Genomic DNA, 27,172 nt, shown 5'->3' on the forward strand with positions numbered 1-27,172 from the left:
ACACACAGGCTTTAGTCTCAGATTTGGTGCAACTGTAAATAAATCTCCTTGGGTAAGCAGTGTTTTCAAGAGTTTGCTCCGCTGAGGCGCCCTCAAGATCCTGGCAGACTCAGTGGAGCGCAGCAAAGCCGAGGCTGCAACCTCCAGGGCAGAGAGAGAGACACACACACACACACACACACAGACACACACACACACACACACACACACACACACACACACGCACGCAGAGTCAGGATCAGCGTTGGTTTGTCCAGTAGAACAGACGTAATTGCAGGTCTGCGAGACCATTTATGTGAAATACCCAGTGGCGCTCCCCCGCCACATGGGATATTTACAGCCCTGCACTACATGAGGTCAGGGGGGGATCTGAGTGATTAAAGGGGAACTCAGAGAAAGCTATAGTAGTTATAACCCACAGTAAAGATGGTTACTTCGGTCTCAGAGCGAAGAGTCGGGAGGTCGAGGAGATGCTCAGTATCGTTGTGAACTGTCCGCTGAGGGCGCAGCGGTTTCCCATCGACTCCGGGCTTCGTGCTGCCGACAGCTGTTTCTTCAGGGGGCTGGAAACGGCTTGAAAGCTTATTATCTACTGCAGTGGCCTTTGCTACGCTACACCACACTCAGATATTTGTCTGCACCCACAAATGCAGAATGAACTGCGAGTGATGCTCAGTTCTACGACGGAGTATTAGGGACAAACTAAGAAAAAAAAATTGAAATTACGAAAATAAAGTCATAATAATATGAGAATAAAGTCGTAAAATTACGAGAATAAAGTCATAATGTTGCGAAAATAAAGTCATAATAATATGAGAATAAAGTCGTAAAATTACGAGAATAAAGTCATAATGTTGCGAGAATAAAGTCGTAATATTACGAGAATAAAGTCGTAATATTTTGAGAATAAAGTTGTAATATTACGAGAATAAAGTTGTAATATTACGAGAATAAAGTCGTAATATTAAATTTATTATAAATATCTAAATATAACTGCACAAGATGCTCAATATTTAACATTTTAACACAGGGGGAACACTGCTCTTCCTGTTAGAGTTCTCATAAATTAACACTTTATTCTCGTAATATTACGACTTTATTCTCGTAATGTTACGACTTTATTCTCGTAACGTTACGACTTTATTCTAGTAATATTACGACTTTATTCTCGTAATATTACGACTTTATTCTCGTAATATTACGACCTTATTCTCGTAATATTACGACCTTATTCTCGTAATATTACCACCTTATTCTCATAATATTACGACTTTATTCTCATAATATTACGACTTTATTCAATTACGACTTTATTCTCGCAACATTATGACTTTATTCTCGTAACGTTACGACTTTAATCAATTACGACTTTATTCTCGTAATTTTACGACTTTATTCTCATTATATCATGACTTTATTCTCGTAATTTCCCTTTTTTTGTCTTAGTTTGGCCCTAATACTCCGTCGTACAGTTCACATTCAGCAAGAATTCTTTTTTTTTTTTTTTTTTTTCCTGTATTGTTGTCTTCAAAAGTGAAAGTAATCTCATTTTGACAGAAGTGTTCAACAAAGCAACCCAGACGTTGGCTCTTATTTTCTTATCAGTTTCTTATCCTGTTTTTACAGGCAGGCTTTCACCACAGGAATTTATACAAAAACTATATATGGCTGAACTCTGACACCGCAAAGCGACTTGCTTGCAGCTGCTCAGGTGGGTCTCACTTTCTTACATAACCTGCGTTTCAACGGTGCTGGACGGTGTAATGTTTACACTTAAGCCACGCTTAAGTCCTAAATATATTAACACTAGAGTCTCAATGTTAGGCAGACACAGACAAAAAGAGAAGATGTTGATGAGACTGGGGTGGAGGATTATTATTTATTTTCCACTAATATTTCATAATATTAATATTTCATAATGGATGTGTGTTATCCAGCCAACCATCTATACCCATTTCATCCTGTACAGGGTCATGGGGGTCTGCTAGAGCCTGGATGTGTGTAATGTCTATCTAATCGTCAATTCTTTATTCTGTATCCATTAATTCAAGTGTAATTAAAGCTGCAAGCAGCGATGATCGGGCCCTCGCACTCACGGCCACCGCCCCCCATAAGCATATCAGAAATGACACCACCCACGACTCTCTATGTCAAACCATTCAAAAGTTATGGCAGAAAATAGGAACTATGAAATATCCACCAATCAGAAGAAGGGGCGGGGCTAATTTTCACCAATTATGGTCAAGGACTCAACACCGAGTCCGATGACACCACCCACGACTCTCTATGTCAAACCATTCCAAAGTTATGGCAGAGAAAAGTATTCTAGGTGGCGCTGTTGAGCCGTTAGGCCACGCCCATTAATGCAAACCATGAAATATCAAATTTATCGCCAGGCCTGGCTTACGTGCAAAATTTGGTGACTTTTGGGGAACTATCAAATATGGACCAATCAGATGAAGGGTGGGCGCGCTTTTTGGCGTCTAGCGTCGCCACGGTAACACTTTTGAAAGAGAAAAGTAATGCGCGTCGCCGCAGGATGGAGACGCACATTTTGATGTATAACACACCTGGGTGCACGTTACGGTTCGGGCCGTATTAACTGCCAAAGGAATGTCATAAATTGCGCCAAAATGACACGATTAATTCAAAATGTTCAAAATGGCCGACTTCCTGTTCGGTTTCGGCCATGGCGCCAAGAGACTTTTCTTTAAGTTGCGACATGATACAGGTGTGTACAGATTTTTGTGCATGTACGTCAAACCGTATTGTGGGGCTCGACGCACAAAGTTTTCTAGGGGGCGCTGTTGAGCCATTAGGCCACGCCCATTAATGCAAACCATTAAATATCAAATTTTTCACCAGGCCTGGCTTGCTTGCAAAATTTGGTGACTTTTGGGGCACGTTTAGGGGGGCAAAAAGGCCCTCCTTTCGTCAGAAGAAAGAAAGAATAATTCCTACAGATACAATAGGGCCTTTGCACTGTCAGTGCTCGGGCCCTAATAAAGCTTGAAGCCTTGATATATCAGCGTTATAAATAGATGTAAATGCAGCCATCAACACTTATCAGACATTACTCATTAAAGAAAAATAAAAACCAACATCTTCTACTTGAAACTTGGAATTATCTGTTAAAGTTGGGCAAAACAATTCTAACCCACAAGACTTGTTGCCACATTAGCCGCTTTCCCCACTGTTGAGGCCAGACCAGTCGCTATCCCGCCGCCACTTCCGGCGTTCACCAGGGCCGACTGAAGCGGCCCTGGCTCCCTCCAGTGGGGCTGGAGGTGGTTTTACAGTTCAGCACATCTGCGGTTCGTTTTATGGTTCCTTTTATTAACCATGTTTATGATAGGCTTGCTTTGCTTGCAACTGTCATTAACATCACAGATGCAGCGCTCGCTCCCTCCGTGCTTTCCTGCCTAGTGACAGTACAGTGGCCAGCATTTCCCGGCGCTGCTCTTGGACTTGTTGAGGTTGATTCTGGCAGTTTAAACCGCCGATTATCACTCGAGACTCCCATTCAATGTTGCCTATCATTATGAGGAGCTCTGGGCCATTTTACTATGTTCGATAAATTTGTTTCATGCGAGTTAGCTGAAGCCTGTTTTGAATTTAGCTTTGACTTATTAAAGGAATATAACTTGCTAAAAGCATGGTTAATCTAAATACCCATAACCTATACTATTTTAGTATCAGGTTTGTTTCCTCACTTAAATTCAGATAATCAGAGATAATATACTTCATATAACATTACATTTTTCTCATGGCTTTTCACTGGTTTCACTGGATTTTGCCAGTCAGGGGATTCCAGCTGTTGCATTTGTCCTTCCCTGCAGTGTATGTAGGAGTCCTAAGTGGTATTTATCTTTTGACAACTGCTCGTACCACGTCCACTGACAGATTTATGGATCCCCATGTAGAAACTTCAACAGCCACTCTCGTTTCCAGCCCCCGGGACCCACACCAGGGCCTACTTAGCTACCCTGAGCAACACAAAGCCCCTTTTTAGACCAGGAGTTAACAGACCAGGAGTTAACACCCCTCCTGAATGACCTACAAGAGCAAAGCATCTGTTCATACCTGGCAAATAGACAAGTTTATGATTTCCACAAAAGTAAGGGCCAATCCCAATACACCCCCTACTTTCTACCACTAGCCCTCCCTCACGACCACTAGCCCTAAAAAAGAAGGGACAGATTTTAGGGCACTTGAAATCTTGCGCAGCAGCAGCTCACGTACAGACGTGATCGCCCTGCGCCGTTGTCCCGGGGGAGAAACCTGCAGCTCTGTGGAGAATTACCACTGGCTGAAATAAATCATTTAGGAAGATAAATGTTGGTTTAATAGATTGAAATCTAACAGTTGTAGCTACGCCTTCAAAATTTCGGGATTTATGCCTGCCTGCAGGCTCGGGAGCTGATTTATGGTTCTGTGTTAAATCGACGCAGAGCCTACGGTGTAGGGTACGTCATAGGGTACAGGGTACGGCGCGCGTCACCGCGTAACCTACGCCGTAGGCTCTGCGTTGGTGTAACGCGGAACCATAAATCAGCCTTTATTCTGGCGAGGTTTGAAAAAGACTTCGCAACAACGGGCAAACGAGTGATTATGTATATTCACTGAGTGAATATTATGAAAGTAAAATATATATTTCTCGCTAGAAATGTAATCAAAACGCATTTTTATGCAGAAACAAACTCAAAATATTGATTTTATTCACTAAAAAATAAGAAATGTCCGCCATGTTTTTTTTTTTTATTCAGTCCGCAAATGACGACGAAAAGCATTCTGGGAAATTTTTCTGGCCCTAGTTCAGCTAGTGTGCATCCGAAATCCCTCGATCCGTAGGGACAGATTCATAGCCACTACCCTCGATTTCTCCACTCCCCCTAGGTGAAGAGGAATTGGGACACCACTACCCTCACGGGAACACGCAAAATTTAGGGGTAGGTCTGAAAAGTAGGGGTAGGGGGGGGATTGGGACAGAGCCTAAAGATTAAATCAAGTCTCTGCCAGAGGTAGCGATGCACTGAACTGTACAACAATAATGTAAAAAAAAAAAAAAAACATGGACGATAACAAAAAGATCAAAATAAAATGGGATATGTTGGAAATGAAAGAGAAGAGCAGGCAAATCAAAACAACATTAGGCGTATTTCCAGCATTTACACTTATTCCTCAACAAAAGCAACAACTCTGAAACTGCACTACTGTGGGGAGGAATGGCGTTTCCATTGAACGGTGTTTTGAGAATGAGTGTTAACTCTCCTATAATCTCATCCTGTGAGATTTCTCTTCAAAACAAAGATGATCTTGACTTTGAAGAAGACGCAAGGGAACATCTTTAGTTGCTGACGATGGCGGCCTCTACCGCTGTTGGTCAACAGAAGACAAAGGCAGCGGCTGATCATTCAAATGGTCATGTGGTCTGGTCATGTGACGGACCGTGTCAAATCCAGTGATGCCGGAAACATGCAAATGCAAAAATGATATGTCTCAAAAATCACATCATGAAACCGTCATGAAAGGGTTTTTGTGACATCGGACAGTTTTTTCTAATCCTAGATATTTCCATTGCTATATTTAGGTTTGGTGCAGTTCTAGTGGTAATAAAAACTTGCAACGTTGGAAGTAACTCAAAACTCCAGTGACACTTTAGTGACTCATAGAGGTCAAAAGGCCAAGAAATGAAACAAGGATCACCGGAATCAGTTAGGTGTTGCTTCATATTTACTTTTTTAAATCTAGGCAATGCTTCTCACCCCCCTCTTTTGGTTACTCTACCTTTTCACCGAGCCATTCTCTGTCAAGCTTTAAGACTCCCAGTTCTTATCTATGGTGCGTTGTTCATGTTCATTCCTTCTCTCTCCCATCAATCTCTCTCAAGAAGGGTTATAATTGGGAGACATGCAAATTGTTTTCTTCATTCTTGAGTTTTATGACTTTTCTTGTTTGTGCCAGACTCATCCTTTCATGCATTTCAATATAAACCATTAGAGTAAAGCAAATAATCTTTAGGCCTTTACAACGTTCATTTACAATTGTAACAAAACACCAACAAAAAAAAGCTGCACTGATGTCATTCTGGCATCATTAATCAGATTTTGTGCACAATTATAAACACGTGTCATATGATAAACCTTAAGGTGACACAGACCCAGGAGAAAGGTGTCAAACAGTCCTAGCAGATCTGAATAACGGGGTGTATCTGTGCAGAGGCATCAGAGTATCAATAACAACAGGGGCAACAAACAGGTCAAAGCCCATCCTGGTTCTTGATAACAGATGGCTCCCACTCTGCATGGCTCTCTTATCATACCAAACATCTTGTTTTGATTTCTTTGTCCTGTTTGCTGAACCCGGTGTTGTGTGTTGCCTCATTTCATGCCACATTCCTGCCGGGAAATTTAGCTCTCAGGTGCAGTTACACCGTGGGAAGCTTCAGCCTAAATTTCTGCATTAAAGGCAGGATTTACCATTTTAAAAATCCTAAAAGATATCTAGGAGATATCCCCACAACCTTTCCCTCTAATGAAAATTCATCTGCGACAGCCCAAAACTGTAATCGTAAAAATACTGACAGCGATAGTCGCATTAATAAGTGGTCTGCAATTTTTATAACGCAGTGTTCTCTTATGTCACTTTCAAAAAGGTTTTTCTGAAGTGAACAAAAAAAAAAAGTGGGTCACTTCCTCTGCTCCACAGAGATATCCCGTCCCTTAGACCTGCAGCGTATTATTCACAGTCTTGTTATATATGCTGAATATACGAGAAGCCGGCTCCCCTTCACACACCAGCGGTTCAAGCAAGCAAACACCTGAGCTGCCGGTAAAGATCCTGCCCATCGCTAACCAGAATCATATCCTCTCCACTGTTCGGCCCGTGACACCTGGCATGTTGAAATATAAGTATGTAGGGAAATGTCAGTGATTTTCCAAAGCATCTATATTTTTTCTGTTAATTCACGTCCACAAAAAGTATCTGATATAAGGAACACCGAGACGAAATGTTAAATCAATAATCCCACCACCCAAACTAAAAAGATCTTCCATCTATCTACTTAACTACACTACGGAAGAGTATTATGGCCAGGCAGGAGAAAAAATATTTGAGGGGGGAAGATTTTTTTTTATTGTGCACTTCGAGAAAAAAGTCGAAATGTCAAGAAAAAAGTTTAAATGTCGAGAAAAAAATTCGAAATGTTGAGAAAAAAAAGTAGAAATGTCGAGAATAATGTTGAAATACAATTTCAAGAATAAAGTCAAAATTTCACTTTTTTTCTCAACATTTCAACTTTATTCCCGAAATTTTGAATTTTTTCTCAACAAATCGACTTTTTTCTCTAAATTGTACTTCAACATTATTCTCGACATTTCGACTTTTTTCACCTCAACATTTCGACTTTTTTCTCGAAATTGTGCTTCAACATTAATCTCGACATTTCGACATTTTTCTCATCATTTCGACTTTTTTCTCAACATTTCGACTTTTTGTTTGAAATTGTATTTCAACATAAATCTCGATATTTCGACTTTTTTCTCGAAGTCCACAATAAAAAAAATATTTTCAAATATTTTTTCTCCTGCATGGCCCTAATACTCTTCCGTACTACACAGAGAAATTATGACCGAAATAAATAACATAGTGGCAAAAGAAACCACTTTATAAACAAGATGCCAAATATAAATCAAGACATGTTCCCCATAACATCTTAACTAGTTTAGGAGGGGGAACCTGCTGCCTTTGTTTTACTTTCTGAGTTCTCAAAGGCCAAGTCAACCAAATGCAATCTTAACGCAGAAAACAGCATTCAAACATTGGAAGAACCACATGTTGCAACTTTCTCAAACTCTTCAATCTGGTTTATGCTTCATAAAAATTTTAAATTAAAAAAACCCCCATATACCATACACCACCTGGACGTGGAACACTACACAAATGTTACTGCGCAGCGCTTCCCCATGGACAGCAACAACAGTGATTGGTCCGTTTGGTCATGTTGTTTTTATTAGTCATATTTCTCGTTACTACCACTTCTCTGTTTTAAAGTGCAATGCCAGTAAAAAAGGACATGCTTAACGTTTAATAGCCCCACCTCATGTAAGATGTGTGATGGCCGACCTTTGACTTCCTGCCTGGTAAGATTTTTGTTTTCCTGACAGGAGTCAAAGTGAGTCATCTGACAATTTCCCACAAATGGGATGTGGGAGTTGCTATATCTATAAAAGCCGTCATCTACTAAAACATAGATCCCACAGATGGTTCTGACTGCACTTTTACACACCAGCTCCACAGAGCCTATAGACAGTTTACATGCATAGTTTCTACGGAGAAGCATAAATCAGTATCATTCTCACCCTCTCCCTTTAGGGTAACACTTATCGTTTGAACATATTCCTGTTAGGACGATGTACACAGTTTTAATATATAGGACTGTCTCAGAAAATTAGAATATTGTGATTTTCTGTAATGCACTTACAAAAACAAAAATGTCATACATTCTGGATTCATTACAAATCAACGGAAATATTTGCAAGCCTTTTATTATTTTAATATTGCTGATCATGGCTTACAGCTTAAGAAAACTCAAATATCCTATCTCAAAAAATTTGAATATTCTGAGAATCTTAAACTGTAAACCATAATCAGCAATATTAAAATAATAAAAGGCTTGCAATATTTCAGTTGATTTGTAATGAATCCAGAATGTATGACATTTTTGTTTTTTTAAATTGCATTACAGAAAATAAAAAAACTTTATCATAATATTCTAATTTTCTGAGACAGTCCTGTATGCTCCCAAACCTGTCACAGAAGACAGCAGAACAGTAGTCCGTCTTTGTCGTCACCAGGTTTGTCCTCAGATTTACAGCATTTTAGTTAAGATGTGCTCCGACCAGCTGGCAATAATAACTAATAAGTTGTTAAATGCCAAGTCATCAGTCCAAGTTTGATTTTAGAGCCAGGGATGTCCTGATCATCACAGATAACCGATTCTGTCAAGCTTTTGGTTTATAATTTTAACATTATGAGACAACAGGATTATAATTCTACATATCGATGCTCTTTACGTCATTTTACTGAACCTACACCGGTTTAGATGTGATGTGATGTGACTGTACCGCTGCCATGCCCTGCAGAGCCTTAACCTTACATTGGTTAAACCTGTGGTCAGGGATGACAAACTAAACACAGAGATTGACTACGTTTACATGCAGTCAAAATTGGGGTTATTGCTAATATTCCGGTTACTGAAACATTGGGAATATTCCGTTTACATGCGTGAGCAAACAGGGTTATCCCTGTTTACATGGTAATTAATCATTTGGGAAATCTCCATCAAACCAGCGACGCACGGAGAACGTGATGACGCAATTCCCGTCATTTCCACTTCTTCTTCCTGTATCCAAATTCAAAACAAATGCTGCTTCGTGCAACTTTTCGCTCACCTTCTTGTAAATTTCGCTATCCCGGTACTTTCTACAGTCTACAAATGCCAAAATGTTCATATCCTTCATTACATTTATGAAGTGATTAGTCTCCTCCTCACTCCAAACGTGTGGCCTGGTCTTGCGTTTCTCCGTGTTTATAAGAACTTCCTGGACTCAAAAGACCAAGATTCCTTGCGAACAGAGCATGCGTGGTAAACAAATTCCTGTTCCGTTTGATGGGGATATTCCGTTTGGCGTTTACATGACCCAATATTCGGGTTTTAAAAGGAATAACCCAGGGCTCATATTTGGGTTTTTAAAAACCAGAATATGAGCAAATTCGGGTTATTCAAAGGGGTTATTGGTGTTTACATGGTCGTGCAAAACCAGGTTATTGCTAATATTCGGGTTTTAAAAGGGTTATTGATGCATGTAAACGCAGTCATTGTGAGGTTTACAAACAGCCCTTAGAATATTAGTACCACTTCATATAAGCAAGTATAGTATAGTGAGGGTCACATCCAAGGCTGGTGTGCCGTCAGAACATCGGTGAACTAACAGGGAACAGCGAACGTCTGAGGGCTAAGAAATGAGTTTTGTGCATTACTGTTATAATTAATACCAAACATGTGACAGAGGAGGCTGTTTTTAAACTTCAGGCTGGTAATAATGGTCCAAATAGATCAATATTTCTCCATATCATATCATCAAAGCGTCATATCTTTAGATTTAAAGCCAGTCAATGTAGCTGCTGTTCTTCAGTCTACATGGGCGTAGTATCACAAGAAAGTTAATAAAACCTCAAATCAATATCATGATTAATGGAAGAGTCTACCTCAATCACAATGTATGAGAGACTATCTTAGTTTAGTTTTTACTTTTGTAGCCGACACAGTGTTTGCTGTAAATAATCAATACTGGGATGTTTTCCTGATGACAGAGTTAAATATCTTTGTGATTTTAAAATAAGTGAAGGGAAACACACACACACACACATGGATGAACTATTTATGGTTCTCTAATGAATATTTATAACTGAAACTGAAGCACAATTGCTGTGTGGGGGGTCTCATTTAGGGTTTTATTGTAAATATAGTTGCATATTTTAAAAGTGAGTAGTACATGAACACACACAGTGGAAGGACAAAAAAAAAATACTTTCACTGGCGAGGTTATGTCAATCATAGGCTCTGAATGTCAGTTTCAATTAATTGCCAAGCTCTAAGATTAATATCTGCAATCTATCATACATCTTATTGATGCTGATACTGAACAGGTAGGGGTGTCTTCATTCAGCAAAGTACTGAATTACTCATCATCAGTAGGAACAGCCACCTGCACCTTTCCTTCATCCAAAACCTGCACGCATATTTCATTTCCTTGTGATCTTATGGCAATAATAAAACAAGGGAGATGCATGAAGAACAGTTCTGCTGGGATAATGACATTACAAATGAGATAACTTAATGATTTCCCATCAGTCAACTGCCCCAAATGACTTGCACTACATACGACTCCATCCTCGTGCACTTCTAGTGTTTTGACACAATAAAAGTCAAATCTGTCAAGTTTGCCAAGTCTTAATGAGTCCCAGTTCACCCTCAAACATCATAAAATGTTTCCACGTGTTGAAGCCGCAGAAAGGGGAAAAGTTCATTTTCTCCGCTTTATCAAATTATAAAGTCAATTGAACAAAAACTGTGAGAGACTGCTGTCGGCGCAGAAGGCTTAAGTTTCCTGCGGGCTTTTGGTTAAATGTGGGGTCTGGGCGCAGATCTCATGTAGGCCATTGTTTCCACATCCTCTGCAGCCTGAGTAATGGCCTTCTGAAAACAGGCCGTCTTTTGTCCCGGTCTCTTCGTCTCCGGAGTGAGATACCATGGCACTGCTTCCCATTTTTCTGGTAGATGGGAAGAGAGGGAGGACACGGAGGAGGACGAGGGAGGGAAACCTGTTGCCACCACTGCTGTCCGCCGTCAGCGCCGCCGCCAGTAGGGTTGCCACCCGTCCCGTAAAATACGGAATTGTCCTTTATTTGAGAAAAAAATGTTGCGTCCCGTATTGAACTAATACGGGACACGGTTTGTACTGTATTTTCCTTAACTTTTACACCATATTCTAGTTGAATTATTGAAATAAGTTAACTTTTACACCATATTCTAGTTGAATTATTGAAATAAGTTAACTTTTACACCATATTCTAGTTGAATTATTGAAATAAATTAACTTTTACACCATATTCTAGTTGAATTATTGAAATAAGTTAACTTTTACACCATATTCTAGTTGAATTATTGAAATAAGTTAACTTTTACACCATATTCTAGTTGAATTATTGAAATAAATTAACTTTTACACCATATTCTAGTTGAATTATTGAAATAAATTAACTTTTACAACATATTCTAGTTGAATTATTGAAATAAATTAACTTTCACACCATATTCTGGTTGAATTATTGAAATAAATTAACCTTTTACACCATATTCTAGTTGAATTATTGAAATAAATTAACTTTTACACCATATTCTAGTTGAATTATTGAAATAAGTTAACTTTTACACCATATTCTAGTTGAATTATTGAAATAAATTAACTTTCACACCATATTCTGGTTGAATTATTGAAATAAATTAACCTTTTACACCATATTCTAGTTGAATTATTGAAATAAATTAACTTTTACACCATATTCTAGTTGAATTATTGAAATAAATTAACTTTTACACCATATTCTTCACCTGTAGGCTATATTACATCTGGACTGATATGGACATACGTACCATAGGAGGATATTTCAGTTGCTAGTATGTTTGGCTGTCTGTACAGTCATGCAAGTTCAATGCTATTAAAGCACTTTAAACTTGAAATCAAAGCATTTAGTTTCTTCATATAAAATAAACACATTTTTATTCAGTTTAGAAGTTTGGGGCCTTTTTTTTGGCTCCTGCGCTGCTGAAATCAGGGCGTCCCTTATTTCTATTTCTGAAAGGTGGCAACCCTATCTCAAACCTCAAAGTGACGACACTACAACAATATAAGCATTTACCTCATTATTAAGTGACAGTAAACGCATTCGTTTGTTATTTTATAGTTTTCACGTGTATGTCGTGGCTCGATCTTTTTCTGGTGTAAAAGATAGAACAATGATGCTAACGGCTAACCGCTACAAAGTGTTCCAGCCTGTTTGGGTCTTTTTTGAGCATTAAAACTAAACAATATTGATTTCGGTTAATGTCCTGTTTGTGCCGTCTGTCAATATAATCAAAAGCCTGTGAAGGAAAACCATTCATACTTACAACTTTTCAGAATTTATGTTAAAATTATGGACTTTTACACAAAGTGATGTCTTTGAATAGTTATTTTAGATTTTTGGAGATGTTCTGAATAAACCAAATGATGCAACTTTTGCTTTGGTTTATGTATGAAATTGTATGTATGTTTTCTATTTTTCACAAGTAAAAAGTTGTGAGAACTGTGGAGCAGCTACTCTGGAGCAGCTCTGGAGACAAGTCTGGGTGTTAATCCGGCGTGAGCAAGGAGCGGCCCTGCTCCGGTTTCTCTCAGTATTACTACCACTCATAAGAGTGAAGAGAAAGTAAAATCTCCTCACACACCCACCCACAAGCTCAGCCAGCCAGCCAGCCAGCCAGCCACTGCCCTCACACTTCAGTAAACACTACTTCTCATCATCTCATCGCAAACAAAAGAGGCGAATTGTTCCCAGGACCACAAGTTGACACATGCCACTAAGACAAGTCGCCCCTTCAATGGAGGGTAGAGATACAAAACACAATGTGCGTCTGTGTCTGGCTGCATGGGAGAGCAAAAAGGATGAGGGTAGTAAAGCCTGAGAGAAAAAGACGCTACATTTTTGTGTGTGTTTTTAATGCCAACGCATACTTTTGATCCTACAGTCGATCAGTCAGCGCTTTGGAACTGCAGAGTCGTCTTCCTTTGCCGAATCTCACATGCCGGCGCAGCTGGGTGATTAATGTGGCCGCCTCGAGTGGGAGACAGTGCATGTAATCAAGCCCCAGCCTGTAATCACCTTTCATTCCTTCTCATTTGCAGGTTTTCACGGAGAGGCAGAGCTGGTGCGGAGCTGCAGCACCGGGGGCAGGAGAGGGCAGATGAGACGAGGGTACGGTGCCACGAGCGTCCCCTGAGGTTTTACTCCTCTCCTGCCAAGAATGATACGTCTCCAGCGAGGGCCCCGAAGGCCAAACTGTCAACTCCAACAAATTACGGGTCGCAGTGTGAGGCGGAGGCCTCGCCAGAACGCCGTGTTTCCAGACATGTGGAGCCATACCGTGCTGGGGAGAAACAACACCCCTTCATGCCTCATTAACTTATGGTGAGTTTTCATATGAAGCAATTAGATGGGACTCGTTCCTCAGCGACTCCCAGGCAGCTTTATCGTACGTAGGACCTATTTTTCCCAGAGCTGCTGCAAGATGTCATGGAAGTATTTGTCTCAATCCTGCATTTACACTCTTGTTAAAAATCAGAGGTGTCAAGTAACGAAGTACAAATACTTCGTTACCTTACTTAAGTAGAAATTTTGGTTATCTATACTTCACTGGAGTAATTATTTTTCAGACGACTTTTTACTTTTACTCCTTACATTTTCACGCAATTATCTTTACTTTTTACTCCTTACATTTCAAAAACAGCCTCGTTACTCTATTTCATTTCGGCTTTTAAAAAAAACTATCCAGTTAAATTGCTCCATCCGGATAGAGTGAATTTGGTTGTGGTTGTTTCAGATGTTCTTGTCCAGTTTTGTTCTTACATCCGTTCCCTCAGATTCCTGCAACTAAACTTGGATGTACATTCCAATAAAGGTTAGGATAAATGATAACATGCCTCTGAAGTTTGACTTTTTGCACCATTACAATACTTATAGGCAACTAGTCATCATATCTCCTGCTCTCTGATACCCCTTTAACACCAAGCTGGTTCCAGGGCTGGTGCTGCTGGTGCTAGAGCTGGTTCGCGGTTGGTTCTAAGTAAGAACCGTTTGCTTTTACACAAGCTGGTGCTGGCCAGCAGCTGGCCAGAGAGCCACGTCATCACGTTACTGTACCGGTATACGTCTGTGTACGTCACCATTTCCCGGTACAACTAGCGCCAAATTCAGTCACCACAACAAAGATGGAGGACAGGTTGTCTCCTTCACGGACCACTGCTGCTTCTGTTTTACATCCATTATTAAATAAATGGATGTAATAATAAAAGAGTCTGCTAACTTAACCGCCTTCTTCAACGCTACGTTGTTTAAAAATGGCGCTCTTCCGTGTTTATTCTGCTTTGGTTGTTCAGTAACACCACCCCCAGCCCTTGACGTAAGCACGTAGCCCCCGACGTAACCTGGTTCTTTCCTCTAGACCAGCAAAGAGTTGGCTCTTGTCTAGCACCAGTTTTGAGAGCCAGGAGCCGGTGCTTAGGCTGTGTAAAACCAAAGAACTGGTGCTAAGTCTGGCTCTAGCCCAGAACCAGCCCTGGAACCAGCTTGGTGTAAAAGGGGTATCTACAGTAACACATGTTAATGCTCAATAGTACACATATATTAGGGCTGGGCGATATATCGAGATTTTAATATATATCGATATATTTTCAAACACGATATGGTACGAGACAATATCGTTTATATCGATTTGTAAAAAAAAAACAAATTTTTTTTTTTTTTTTTTTTTTTTTTTATGATTTTGATATAGCTTATTTTGTGACAAATTGACTTGAATGTTTTATTTGAGATTTGCACAAATGTTTTGTTATTTGCACAACTGTCAACCTCAGTGGAAAAGTCTGCCTGTTACTGTCTACATTGTATTAATTGCACAGTGTATTTTAATTTAATTGTTATGCAGGAAAGGGATATTTGTTTTATTTTATTCAAGAAGCATTTTTATTCTATATATGCAGGCAGTTTATTATTATAAATTATTATGTTTATTATTTCATTTGTTTTATACATTTTGATATTGTGCAGACCTCTGTTAATAAAGGTAACTGTGTGACATTTGGCACGAGGCTTTGTATTAAAACTGACTGTTTTTTTAAGGGTTTGCCTCAGAAAAAAATTAAGCTAACAGAGATGCTATGCTATAATGCTTTGGGGGAAACCCCAATTATGGCACAGAAAAAATATCGAGATATATATCGAGTATCGCCATTTAGCTAGAAAATATCGAGATATGACTTTTGGTCCATATCGCCCAGCCCTAACATATATGGTTCTTTAATATATTTGCATTATACTAAGATGCATTCATTTTCAATGGCTTTTTCCCCCCTTACATTACTTTTACTTTTATACTTTAAGTAGTTTTGAAACCAGTACTTTTATACTTTTACTTGAGTAAAAAGCTTGAGTTAATACTTCAACTTCTACAGGAGTATTTTTAAACTCTAGTATCTATACTTCTACCTGAGTAATGATTATGAATACTTTTGATACCTCTGTTAAAAATTAATACTTTTCTAATTTTCATTTGTGCTTTTTGAGAAGCAGCAGACTGGAATGTTTGAAACTTCATGAACCCTTTTTTTTTTTTCCTTAGTAGCTCCACAATACACAACATGGTCAGGAAGAAACACACAAACAAACAGTCATTAACAGCAGATACAATACACTAGATAGATGACTGTTGGGAGAGCCCTTTCACAATGTAAAGAACCAAACACACACACACACACACACACACACACACACTTCTGTCATGCTGGGCACAAACAAACCCTCCGAGCGAGCCACAGAACATCTGGATTCACAGCAGTGCATGAGGATGAAGCACTTGCTTCGTGGTGGATGTTGCCGGCGGGGTAACAATACGTAGCCTGCATTCCCCTTCTCATTGTCATTCAAATTGGAGCAGACAGCACACAATCAGAGCGGACTCTCAGGATTTGGGGACAGGCAGCCTACCACATGCAGATTACATTTTTAAAAACTAAAAAAAGGGACGAGGTCCACAGAGGATACACTCCGGTCCTTCTGCCTGAAGACTGCAGCACGATGTGCACAGGGAGGAGAAAGAAAACGGAAGGAGGAGGTGAGACATGAATAAATAATAAATCATGCCCATGGACCACACAGGATAAGCATAAAACAAAATGACATGCATAAGTGCATGTATCCACTCCTCAAGCCTGAAGGATTTGGTCAGGGGACAGAAAAACTGGCGAGCCAGAGTTCATCATCCCTGCCATCACTGCAGTAGCTTTACCAGCACCAGACAAACATCTAAAACCCTTTCAGACCGGCACCACTTTCCATCTGGTGACAAACATGTTGGTGTCTTGCCTAAATGTGCACCCTGTTGGTTTTTCTGCAATATTTTTCAGCACCAATTTAAGATTTTCGGGTAATACACACAGACACACACAGCACAGTAATATACGGCCAACGCAGAACCAGCATGAGCAGACTGACAGATGGGCAAACAGCAGAGGTGGATTCATTCCTCTTTGAATCCTCTGTTCAGAAGAACTTGACGGGCTTGTTAAATAAATAAAAATAAACAATTAAAATAATTGAAAGTGATGGAGCTGTTGCTGTTGTCTGATTGCATGAAAGAAATTAATTGTTAAGACTAAACTAACTCAAAAGCAGTGGGAGTTTGGTGTGGCGGTGAGGCTGCTCATTTGACAAACAGTTGGAATGGTATGAAAGAAAAATAAAACTAAACAAAACAAAATAATCTATCAACCTGCAAACGTTAGACAGCACACGTTTTACATAAAAGATTGGGAGCATAAATCCAGGATTCTTGCGAGGTGGGGCTTCACAGAGAGTTTGCATGATCATCAGGACCTGGTGAAATGTGAAGCTAGCAATTTAAGAAGGTGTTTTCTGCACTTGCTGCTAAGATGACAGACCTCGTACAGCCATCATAACACCAGATCAGGTTGCATAAACCTTCATGTCTTACCCAAAAATGTTAAACTGCAACGACACGTGTGCACCTAGAGACAACTTCTGTTGTAACAGACGCTAGATAAATAAAATTGAGTTGAATTGAGCTCATTTAGAAACATCAGACTGCCGTGTTCATTCTTTAGTTACTCTGTAAATGTGACGACGTACGTTTAAATGGCTTTAAACTGTCACAGTTTCAGTCATTTATCCTGCAGGCATTGCAAGTGTGAACAGATATCTCAGTCAACCAGTAAGTTCAGGTATCTATTGTTTTGAAATGTGCTCTCCTTTCCTCTATCCCTACACAAGCCACATTACCGATATTAACATCAGTTTATAAAACCGTTAGAAAACGATCAGTGTCAGTGTGATACCGGCAAAGCTCTGGGCTCCGCCATCTAGACTAGTTGTGGGAATCAACCATTGACCGCTTTTCTCTGACACTTCGGCCTGTATCCCAGAACATCGCCTGGCGCCCGGGCAGTGGACAGGGAGGTCTCCCGTTCACCCAGCCACTGGTAGTTGGGTATATGGGCAGGGTCTTTCTATATTTGTTTTTTATATTTATTAATTCCACATTCCCAGATCGGGAATGAAGGACAAAGAGTCTACAGGCTATAAAAATTTTGAAATGTACAATATCGAGCTTTTAGCATCAAAATAGTCTATTAATATACTGTATACACACACTAATATATATATATATGTATATATATATATATATATATATATATATATATATATATATATATATATATATATATATATATATATAGTACAGACTAAAAGTTTGGACACACCTTCTCTTTCAAACAAATGGGGAAGTGTGTTGCAGTATTCATATACAAATGTTCATATACAAATGTATATGAATGTAAAACTTTTAAATTAAGTGATTTTTGTCAAGATGAATTGGCATTAGCCTTAAAAAAAGTCATGTGGTGCAACCATGATTCATATTAAAATAAATTAATTTCCTTAACATCTTGACACCTTTTTTTTTTACAAGTTTTCAGTGTTATTTGCAATGGTTATTTTAATGGTCACGTCATATGCTATTTCATAAAATGGACATCAGTCAAACTTTGTTTGTATATTATGATGGAAATATAAATATAAATGTGTATAAATCTTATACACTACAAGACATTTTGGAAATCATGCCAGATAGGGCAGAAAATTGATTTAAATACATTTAGAGTGATTTCAAATGAGTTTTCAAAATAAGAGTCCTGGTCGGACGGTCACTCCACATGACATTTTGACGCTTAAAACAACAACAAAATCCCAAATAACTAGTATTTTTTTTTAATTCAAGTGAGTCCATATGTGGGACAGGTAGGTCATGTATATGGTATGTTTTAATCCATTTAAACCTTTTTTGAATTGAAAAAAAATCAGTTTTTCGGAAAATATAGGCATCACGTCATTGACCCATATATATATATATATATATATATATATATACACACACACACACACATGCACATACATATTACACACGAGTAGTGAGACTTTAGAGTTTGATGATGACATTAATATCATGTATCTCGTGTCTGCAAAGGCTCTATGGATGTCTGATTCAGGCAGACAGCGAAAGCTAATGAACACTATAGTCATGATGCCTTGCTCTGTAATCAAGAGCATTACACCTCCTGTAATTACCTCTAAACATTAATTTGGCCCATAACTTCAGCTCCCTGAGCCATATCGGGGCCTGCGAGGTGCCCTGCAATCAAAGCCTCCAGAAACACGTAGGAATTGTCAAGGAAGGAAGGGAGGACACACACATAAAAACCTCTCACACTTCTGATATATTCCAGTACAGCATTCTGACATTAAATCTCACTTGAAACAGAAACACCCCCCTCACAAAACACACACACAAAAACTGTCACTTCCTTTTGACAGGCTGTACTAGACAAAGCCTGTCACATAATGCACAAATAAAAGCACTAAATTAATTAGTGTCTGTTTGACAGCACTTTAGTTGATAAGAGCAGTCGCTCCTAATACACTTGAATTACTTAAGTTTAGTTTGAAAGCTCGGGAATAGCATTTTAATACCACGCACTCTCTCTAGTGTAACTGCAACATGTGTTTCAATTCTCTCTGAGTTGCAATCCATATCTGCATAACTCACTCCTTGAAAAAAAAAGAGAAAGAAAGAAGAAAAAAACAAACTCTGACTTACCCTTTCACACACAACCATCAGCCTGACTAAACCCTACAAGCAAAACCAGTTGAGAAACTTTCCAGCTTAGACACATGCAGTGGCCTGTCACAATTGTTGTAAAGGTCAGGAGGTAAAAATAAATACTGTCCTTCTTTGAGTTCAAATGTGATTTTTTTCTTTTCTCCCCCCACAAAGTAACCAAGAGTTTCGGCGTCAGATAAAAGCAGAAGCCACATAGACACACATACACCGCTAGCCACCAACACACAGGTTTAATCCAGTCTGTTAACCAAACAAGCCCCATTTGGAGTCACCAGCACTCAGCTCATCTTGTCGTGACAGGAAGGGGGTTGCAACCCTTTCCAGCGAGCCTCTGCAATTAGCATTGACTGAAAAGTAAAGCTTTCCCCCAAGGACACAGCTGCTCCTCAATCAAGTCAAAACACACATAGTTCCGGCTGCGTACTGCAAATCACTGAATGATACCACAATAACAAAAAGAAAATCTGTTAATATGTTGTGTCTTATTGCATTGTAGATGTGCAAACGCATGCAGATATAATGTTAGTGTGTTTTTTCACGAAGCAGAATGAGGGTTGACTCATCACTCCTCTCCCCATGTGGATTTGGGCTCTGACAATGTATGTGCACACCCCTCCTTCCCTCTTCATCCTTTTCCCAGCACTGCTCGCTGACCCAACAAAACCTCTACACAGTCACCAGGCTGACCCAGTAACCTGCATGTCTGCTGGAGACGTACGGCTATAGGCATCCCCTCCCAGAGCTCATACTGGAGCCAATAGCAACAGGTTTTCCATTGCAATGTATATACAGGACTGTCTCAGAAAATTAGAATATTGGGATTTTCTGTAATGCAATTACAAAAACAAAAAATGTCATACATTCTGGATTCATTACAAATCAACTGAAATATTGCAAGCCTTTTATTATTTTAATATTGCTGATCATGGTTTACAGCAGGGGTCACCAACCCTGGTCCTCGAGGGCCGGTGTCCTGCATGTTTTAGATGTTTCCCTGCTTTAACACACCTGATTCTAATTAATCATCATCAGCCTGTCATCCAGGGCTGCACAATTCTGTTAATGACACAGTCACTTGTATCATGGTGCAATGAAGCAGGGAAACATCTAAAACCTGCAGGGACACCGGCCCTCGAGGACCAGGGTTGGTGACCCCTGGTTTACAGCTTAAGAAAACTCAAATATCCTATCTCAAAAAATTAGAATATTCTGTGAATCTTAATCTTAAACTGTAAGACATAATCAGCAATATTAAAATAATAAAAGGCTTGCAATATTTCAGTTGATTTGTAATTAATCCAGACTGTATGACATTTTTGTTTTTTTAACAAGAGCTTATGTCATGTACAGGACTGTCTCAGAAAATTAGAATATTGTTATAAAGTTCTTTATTTTCTGTAATGCAATTAAAAAAAAATGTCATACATTCTGGATTCTTTATAAATCAACTGAAATATTGCAAGCCTTTTATTATTTTAATATTGCTGATTATGGCTTACAGTTTAAGATTAATATTCCCAGAATATTCTATTTTTTTGAGATAGGATATTTGAGTTTTCTTAAACTGTAAACCATGATCAGCAATATTAAAATAATGAAAGGCTTGTAATATTTTAGTTGATTTGTAATGAATCCAGAATGTATGACATTTTTGCATTACAGAAAATAAAGAACTTTATCACAATATTCAAATTTTCTGAGACAGTCCTGTACTATCTATACTTTGTAATTATATATATTTTTTTACTTTTTACTTTTTTACCCCTCCCCTGCATGTGTGTGTTAAGTGTACTGCTGCTGAACAAAGTGAGTTTCCCCATTGAGGGAGAAATAAAGGATTATCTTATCTATTATCTTATCTTTTGAATAAAAGTTTAAAAAAAAAAAACAAGAAAGAAACAAGCCTCAGTGACATTAACTTCCTGCTTAAGGCAACAGGGTGCCATCCATTTAAGCAAATTAACTGAAAGGTGTGTGGTGCACAGATGAACATAACTTAACCTCTACCAGTGTCTATATCACAGATAAAAGATTTGAAAGGTGATAATCCAACATGCAACTTCTACTGAATCGTCCTAAAACGACATTAACATGCATATTATGCAGCTGACACTGTTAAAAAAAAACATCCAACTTACCCCTTGGTTCCCATTAAAGCAGATTGATGGGTCACTCTGTAAAGCTCCCTAAAGTGAGGAGAGAGAAAGAAAAAAAAGAGTTGTTGTTGTTTCTCCTGGTTGCAAAAAGGGAATTGTGCAACTTAAATGACTCCAGTAAACATGTAATCTGTTGTGTAAACTGATGTTACAGAGTCAATAATACCCCGTCTATTCTTAATGGTCTCGAGCTAATTATGAGGCAAATAACCTACATGTTAATTAGATAACCTAGTTAGTCTACTTTGGAGCAGGAGGGGGGGTTTGAGCAAACAGCTGAGAGCCTATGTTTACGAAAATAAATGACTATTTTGCAATGGAAAAGTCGAGGGACAAGAGGAAAACGTTTTTTTTTTTTACAAAAGGAACAAAACAAAAACTTAAGCGCAAACTTGAGAGAGGTGCGTTTAAAGAGACTTCATCCTCAGACACAAACAGATAAAATAAAGACGTACCTTGAGGTTTTGGAAAGCCTCCAGTGCTCTAATGGCCGTGTCCGTGAGCTTGACGTGGTACAGCGTTGTGTTGGGGCTGTTTTTGCTGTTTTTTCCGCAGGAGAGACCGTAGCGGTGCTCCTCCCTGAGTGAAGCCATCGCTGGCTCTTCTCGCCGTCTCACAATTAAAGAGACTTTCTGCTCCGTGCTCTGCACGCTCCGCCTACGTCACCAAGGGGGAGGAGCCTCGGAGCAGCGTCGACGCAAGACTGATTTATGGTTCCGCGTTAAATCGACGCAATGCCTACGCCGTAGGCTCTGCGTCGATTTAACGCGGGACCATAAATCAGCCTTCACCGTCGAGCCAAACTATGTACTGTATTTCTACATGACATCAGAGGTGTCAAAAGTATTCACACTCATTACCAGAGCTGGGTAGAGTAGCCAAAAATTGTACTCAAGTAAAAGTACTGTTACTTCAGAATAATATGACTCAAGTAGAAGTAAAAAGTAGTCATCCAAATAATTACTTGAGTAAAAGTAAAAAAGTACTTGGTGAAAAAACTACTCAAGTACTGAGTAACTGTTGAGTAACGTCTGATTAATTTTTTTAACACAACCATTCAAAGAGACAAAAGTACAAAATAATCATCTTCAGGCAAATTAAATCAATAAAATGAATTAAAATGAATAAAAAATAGCTTAAATTAAAAAAAAAAGTAAATTCAAGTACTTTAATAAATAAATAAAATAATAACAGAATAAAAAAATAAATTAAGCACAAGTAGCACAAAATTTCAAGCCTTTGTACGTATTGTACTTTTCTTTATTAACCAGACAGAACTAGAACAAGCCCATGAATTCATAGAAACTCTGTGTGTGTTTGAGCATTTTCCCCAAAGAATCACCCAGTGATGTCATGAGATTGACGCGTACGTGGATAAAAGGGATAAAAGAAAAGTAACAGCTCAACGTAGCCTAATGTAGCGGAGTAAGAGTAACAGTTTCTTCTTCACAAATCTACTCAAGTAAAAGTAAAAAGTATAGTGATTCAAAACTACTCCTAAAAGTACAACATTTTCCAAAACTTACTCAAGTAAATGTAACGGAGTAAATGTAACTCGTTACTACCCACCTCTGCTCATTACTCAGGTAGAAGTATAGATACTAGAGTTTAAAAATACTCCTGTAGAAGTTGAAGTATCAACTGAAGTTTTTTACTCAAGTAAAAGTAAAAAAGTACTGGTTTCAAAACTACTTAAAGTATAAAAGTAAAAGTAATGTAAGGGGGACAAAAGCCATTGAAAATGAATGCATCTTAGTATAATGTAAATATATTAAAGAAGCATATATGTGTACTATTGAGCATTAACATGTGTTTCAGAGAGCAGGAGATATGATGACTAGTTACCTATAAGTATTGTAATGGTGCAAAAAGTCAAACTTCAGAGGCATGTTATCATTTATCCTAACCTTTATTGGAATGTACATCCAAGTTTAGTTGCAGGAATCTGAGGGAACGGATGTAAGAACAAAACTGGACAAGAACATCTGAAACAACCACAACCAAATTCACTCTATCCGGATGGAGCAATTTAACTGGATAGTTTTTTTTAAAGGCCGAAATGAAATAGAGTAACGAGGCTGTTTTTAAAATGTAAGGAGTAAAAAGTACAGATAATTGCGTGAAAATGTAAGGAGTAAAAGTAAAAAGTCATCCGAAAAATAATTACTCCAGTGAAGTATAGATAACCAAAATTTCTACTTAAGTAAGGTAACAAAGTATTTGTACTTCGCTACTTGACACCTCTGGATGTCAGGATTTGGGGGGACACCAACGTGATTTTAATTTTAAATTTTTTGCCAATATGCAACTCATACCATGCCATAAATTGGTAAAGGCTCGCCAAAAAATGCTGCTCAGGGAATCATTTATTGTGCTTACCTTTCTTGTTTATTTGTCCTAAACAGCCAACAGTGTGTGTCACTGCTTACTTAACTGTTATATTCGTAAATCATAATTTTAAGGGTTTTGGGCATGTAGTGTCTACTCATCTCAAATTCTTTTCACCATATCTTCCTTTTATCCTATGGGACTACTTTATACACGATCAATTGATATATGGATGAAATATGGAGCCCTAAACAAGTTGTTTAAACTAACTGATCATGTTTTAACACAGTTATGGTGGTAAACAGTTCTAAAAAAAAAGAGGACCCATTGCTTTCATTCTGTATACCTCAAAACGCACCGTGGATGTATTATTTTTTTAGAAATATATATTTAATAGATATTCTACATATTCAACCTTTAAGTCTGAAAATACATTCGTTCAATTTTGAATAATTTAGGGTATTTTTATTGGGGGGGACAATTCATGTTTTTCAGAAATTGGGGGGGACATGTCCCCCCCGTTCCCCCCTGGATCTGCACCCATGGTATTTCTACATGACATAAACTCTTGTACCCATTTGTTTATTTGTTTATTCAAAAAGGATCCCCATTAGTCTTCACCATGGGAAGACTATTCTTCCTGGGGTCCACACATAGACGTACAAAAGATTACAATAATCACAACTCAAAAAGGCTGAAAAACATTCACTAGAATTCCTAAAATAATAAATTGAAACACAAATAAAAGATTAAGTAACCAACCAAAACCATTCACATCCTAAGTAACAATATTTGCTACTATCTGTATCCGCTTTTGAACAAAAATAGTTTGCACCGACTTTATATTTTATCATATACTTATACTACTATACTATATATATACACTCATAGCCTACAGTAATTTAGAATATATGTACTACTAAATTCATAATATACTTACAATTTGCAAAATAATCACAATATATACCTAGGACTGATCATAACTTCCTTCTGAACCACAGCTGCTTCAGTCTCCTTTTAACATTTGACACCTTGATTATTGCAACCAGACATGGAGGGAGATGTTTCCAGTGTGTCACTGCTCTATACATTACTGTTTTTTTCAATGCATTGGTTCTGGGCATAGGCAGAGAACAGTGATTAGCTAGGGCCATTCTGGTATCATAGCTGTGTCTATTATTTGTTGGTATGACACCCATGACACCCTTTAACGATTTGCTTTTGTTATTCGTATATTATCATTCGGACATAAACATATGTTTACAGCCTTATTTTGGTTAAAGTGGCACTAATGCATCCTTATAAAACCAATGTGTCAAATAAACACTCCCAAATATTATACCTCTCTGTGTAACATTTGACAACCAAACATGCCAGACTGCAGCAATAAGAACAATGACCGATGTCTGACCCCAAACACCAACCATCTACAGGACTGTCTCAGAAAATTAGAATATTGTGATTTTCTGTAATGCAATTACAAAAACAAAAATGTCATACATTCCAGACTCATTACAAATCAACTGAAATATTGCAAGCCTTTTATTATTTTAATATTGCTGATCATGGCTTACAGCTTAAGAAAACTCAAATATCCTATCTCAAAAAATTTGAATATTCTGGGAATCTTAATCTTAAACTGTAAGCCATAATCAGCAATATTAAAATAATAAAAAGCTTGCAATATTTCAGTTGATTTGTAATGAATCCAGAATGTATGACATTTTTGTTTTTTTAATTGCATTACAGAAAATAAAGAACTTTATCACAATATTCAAATTTTCTGAGACAGTCCTGTAAACTCTTACCCCATGACACCCTTTAATGATTTTCTTTTGTTATTCTTATATTATCATTCGGACATAAAAATATGTTTACAGCCTTATTTTGGTTAAAGTAGCACTAATGCATCCTTATAAAACAAATGTGTCAAATAAACACAACCAAATATTATACCTCTCTGTATAACATTTGACAACCAAACATGCCAGACTGCAGCAATAAGAACAATGACCGATGTCTGACCCCAAACACCAACCATCTCATTTCCGGGTTGAAGCCAATCAAGTAGTTTAAAAAAAAAATGCAATTCCTCCACAGGCCTGGTTAAAAAACAGTGTCGTTCTCAATTGTTTGATCTCACATCCATGACAGCTCAGGGGCAGGTGGATTCTTCTTTTTTTCTTTTTCTTTTTTTACCACCTCAGGTGAATTTATATAATGCAATACATGCATTTGTAACATGAGGCAGACGCATAGAGGAGGGAGGGAGTGAGTCCCCTTTGCAGGCCCCTTGCATGTCCCTTCTCAGTGACATGGTACATTAAGACTTGAGTGCATGACTACACCCATCACTTATATATAGCATAGGGAACTCCAAGTCCTTTATGATGCATGACTTTCTTGTGACCACTCCAGTCACCAACTTTCTATTGATGTTAAGTGGTGTAAACAATCAATAACAATGCAGGGTCAAAAAGAGATCACTGTGACAACAACATCCTAAAAGGGCTGAATTTGGCTGACCACAATTATGGAAACATACAATCCTGACTGATTACTTTGTGATATAGGCAGTCTTTTTCTACTGGATGCATGAATTACTTTTGTTAAACGTCATTATGGGCAGATGTTTTAACACTTTAGAAATTACCGGTATATGCTAATTCATTACTTATAATCATACCACCTAGATCATGCTACATTGATCAAATATGGTTCTTATACAGCACTGCTGGTTTTCTTTTTTGTCCCGTGTAATTGCAAGCATCATGCTAAAAAAAAAAGAACAAAAAAATGTATTAATGTGAACAAAGAGCCTTCCTCATACAGGACTGTCTCAGAAAATTATAATATTGTGATAAAGTCCTTTATTTTCTGTAATGCAAAAATGTCATACATTCTGGATTCATTACAAATCAACTGAAATATTGCAAGCCTTTTATTATTTTAATATAGCTGATGATGATTTACAGCTTAAGAAAAAAATTAGAATTTTAATAATAATTATTATTAAACTGTAAGCCATGATCAGCAATATTAAAATAATAAAAGGCTTGCAATATTTCAGTTGATTTGTAATGAATCCAGAATGTATGACATTTTTGTTTTT

General features: G+C 38.1%; 1 pseudogene; it reads right to left on the reverse strand.

Annotated features, from left to right (window-relative positions):
* Nucleotides 1-22,336, reverse strand: part of LOC133464477 (RNA polymerase II elongation factor ELL2-like) — a 44,590-nt pseudogene extending 22,254 nt beyond the window's left edge.
* Nucleotides 22,337-27,172: the final 4,836 nt, after the last annotated feature.

This window comes from Cololabis saira, chromosome 2, assembly GCF_033807715.1.
Source record: "Cololabis saira isolate AMF1-May2022 chromosome 2, fColSai1.1, whole genome shotgun sequence".
NCBI lineage: Eukaryota > Metazoa > Chordata > Actinopteri > Beloniformes > Belonidae > Cololabis > Cololabis saira.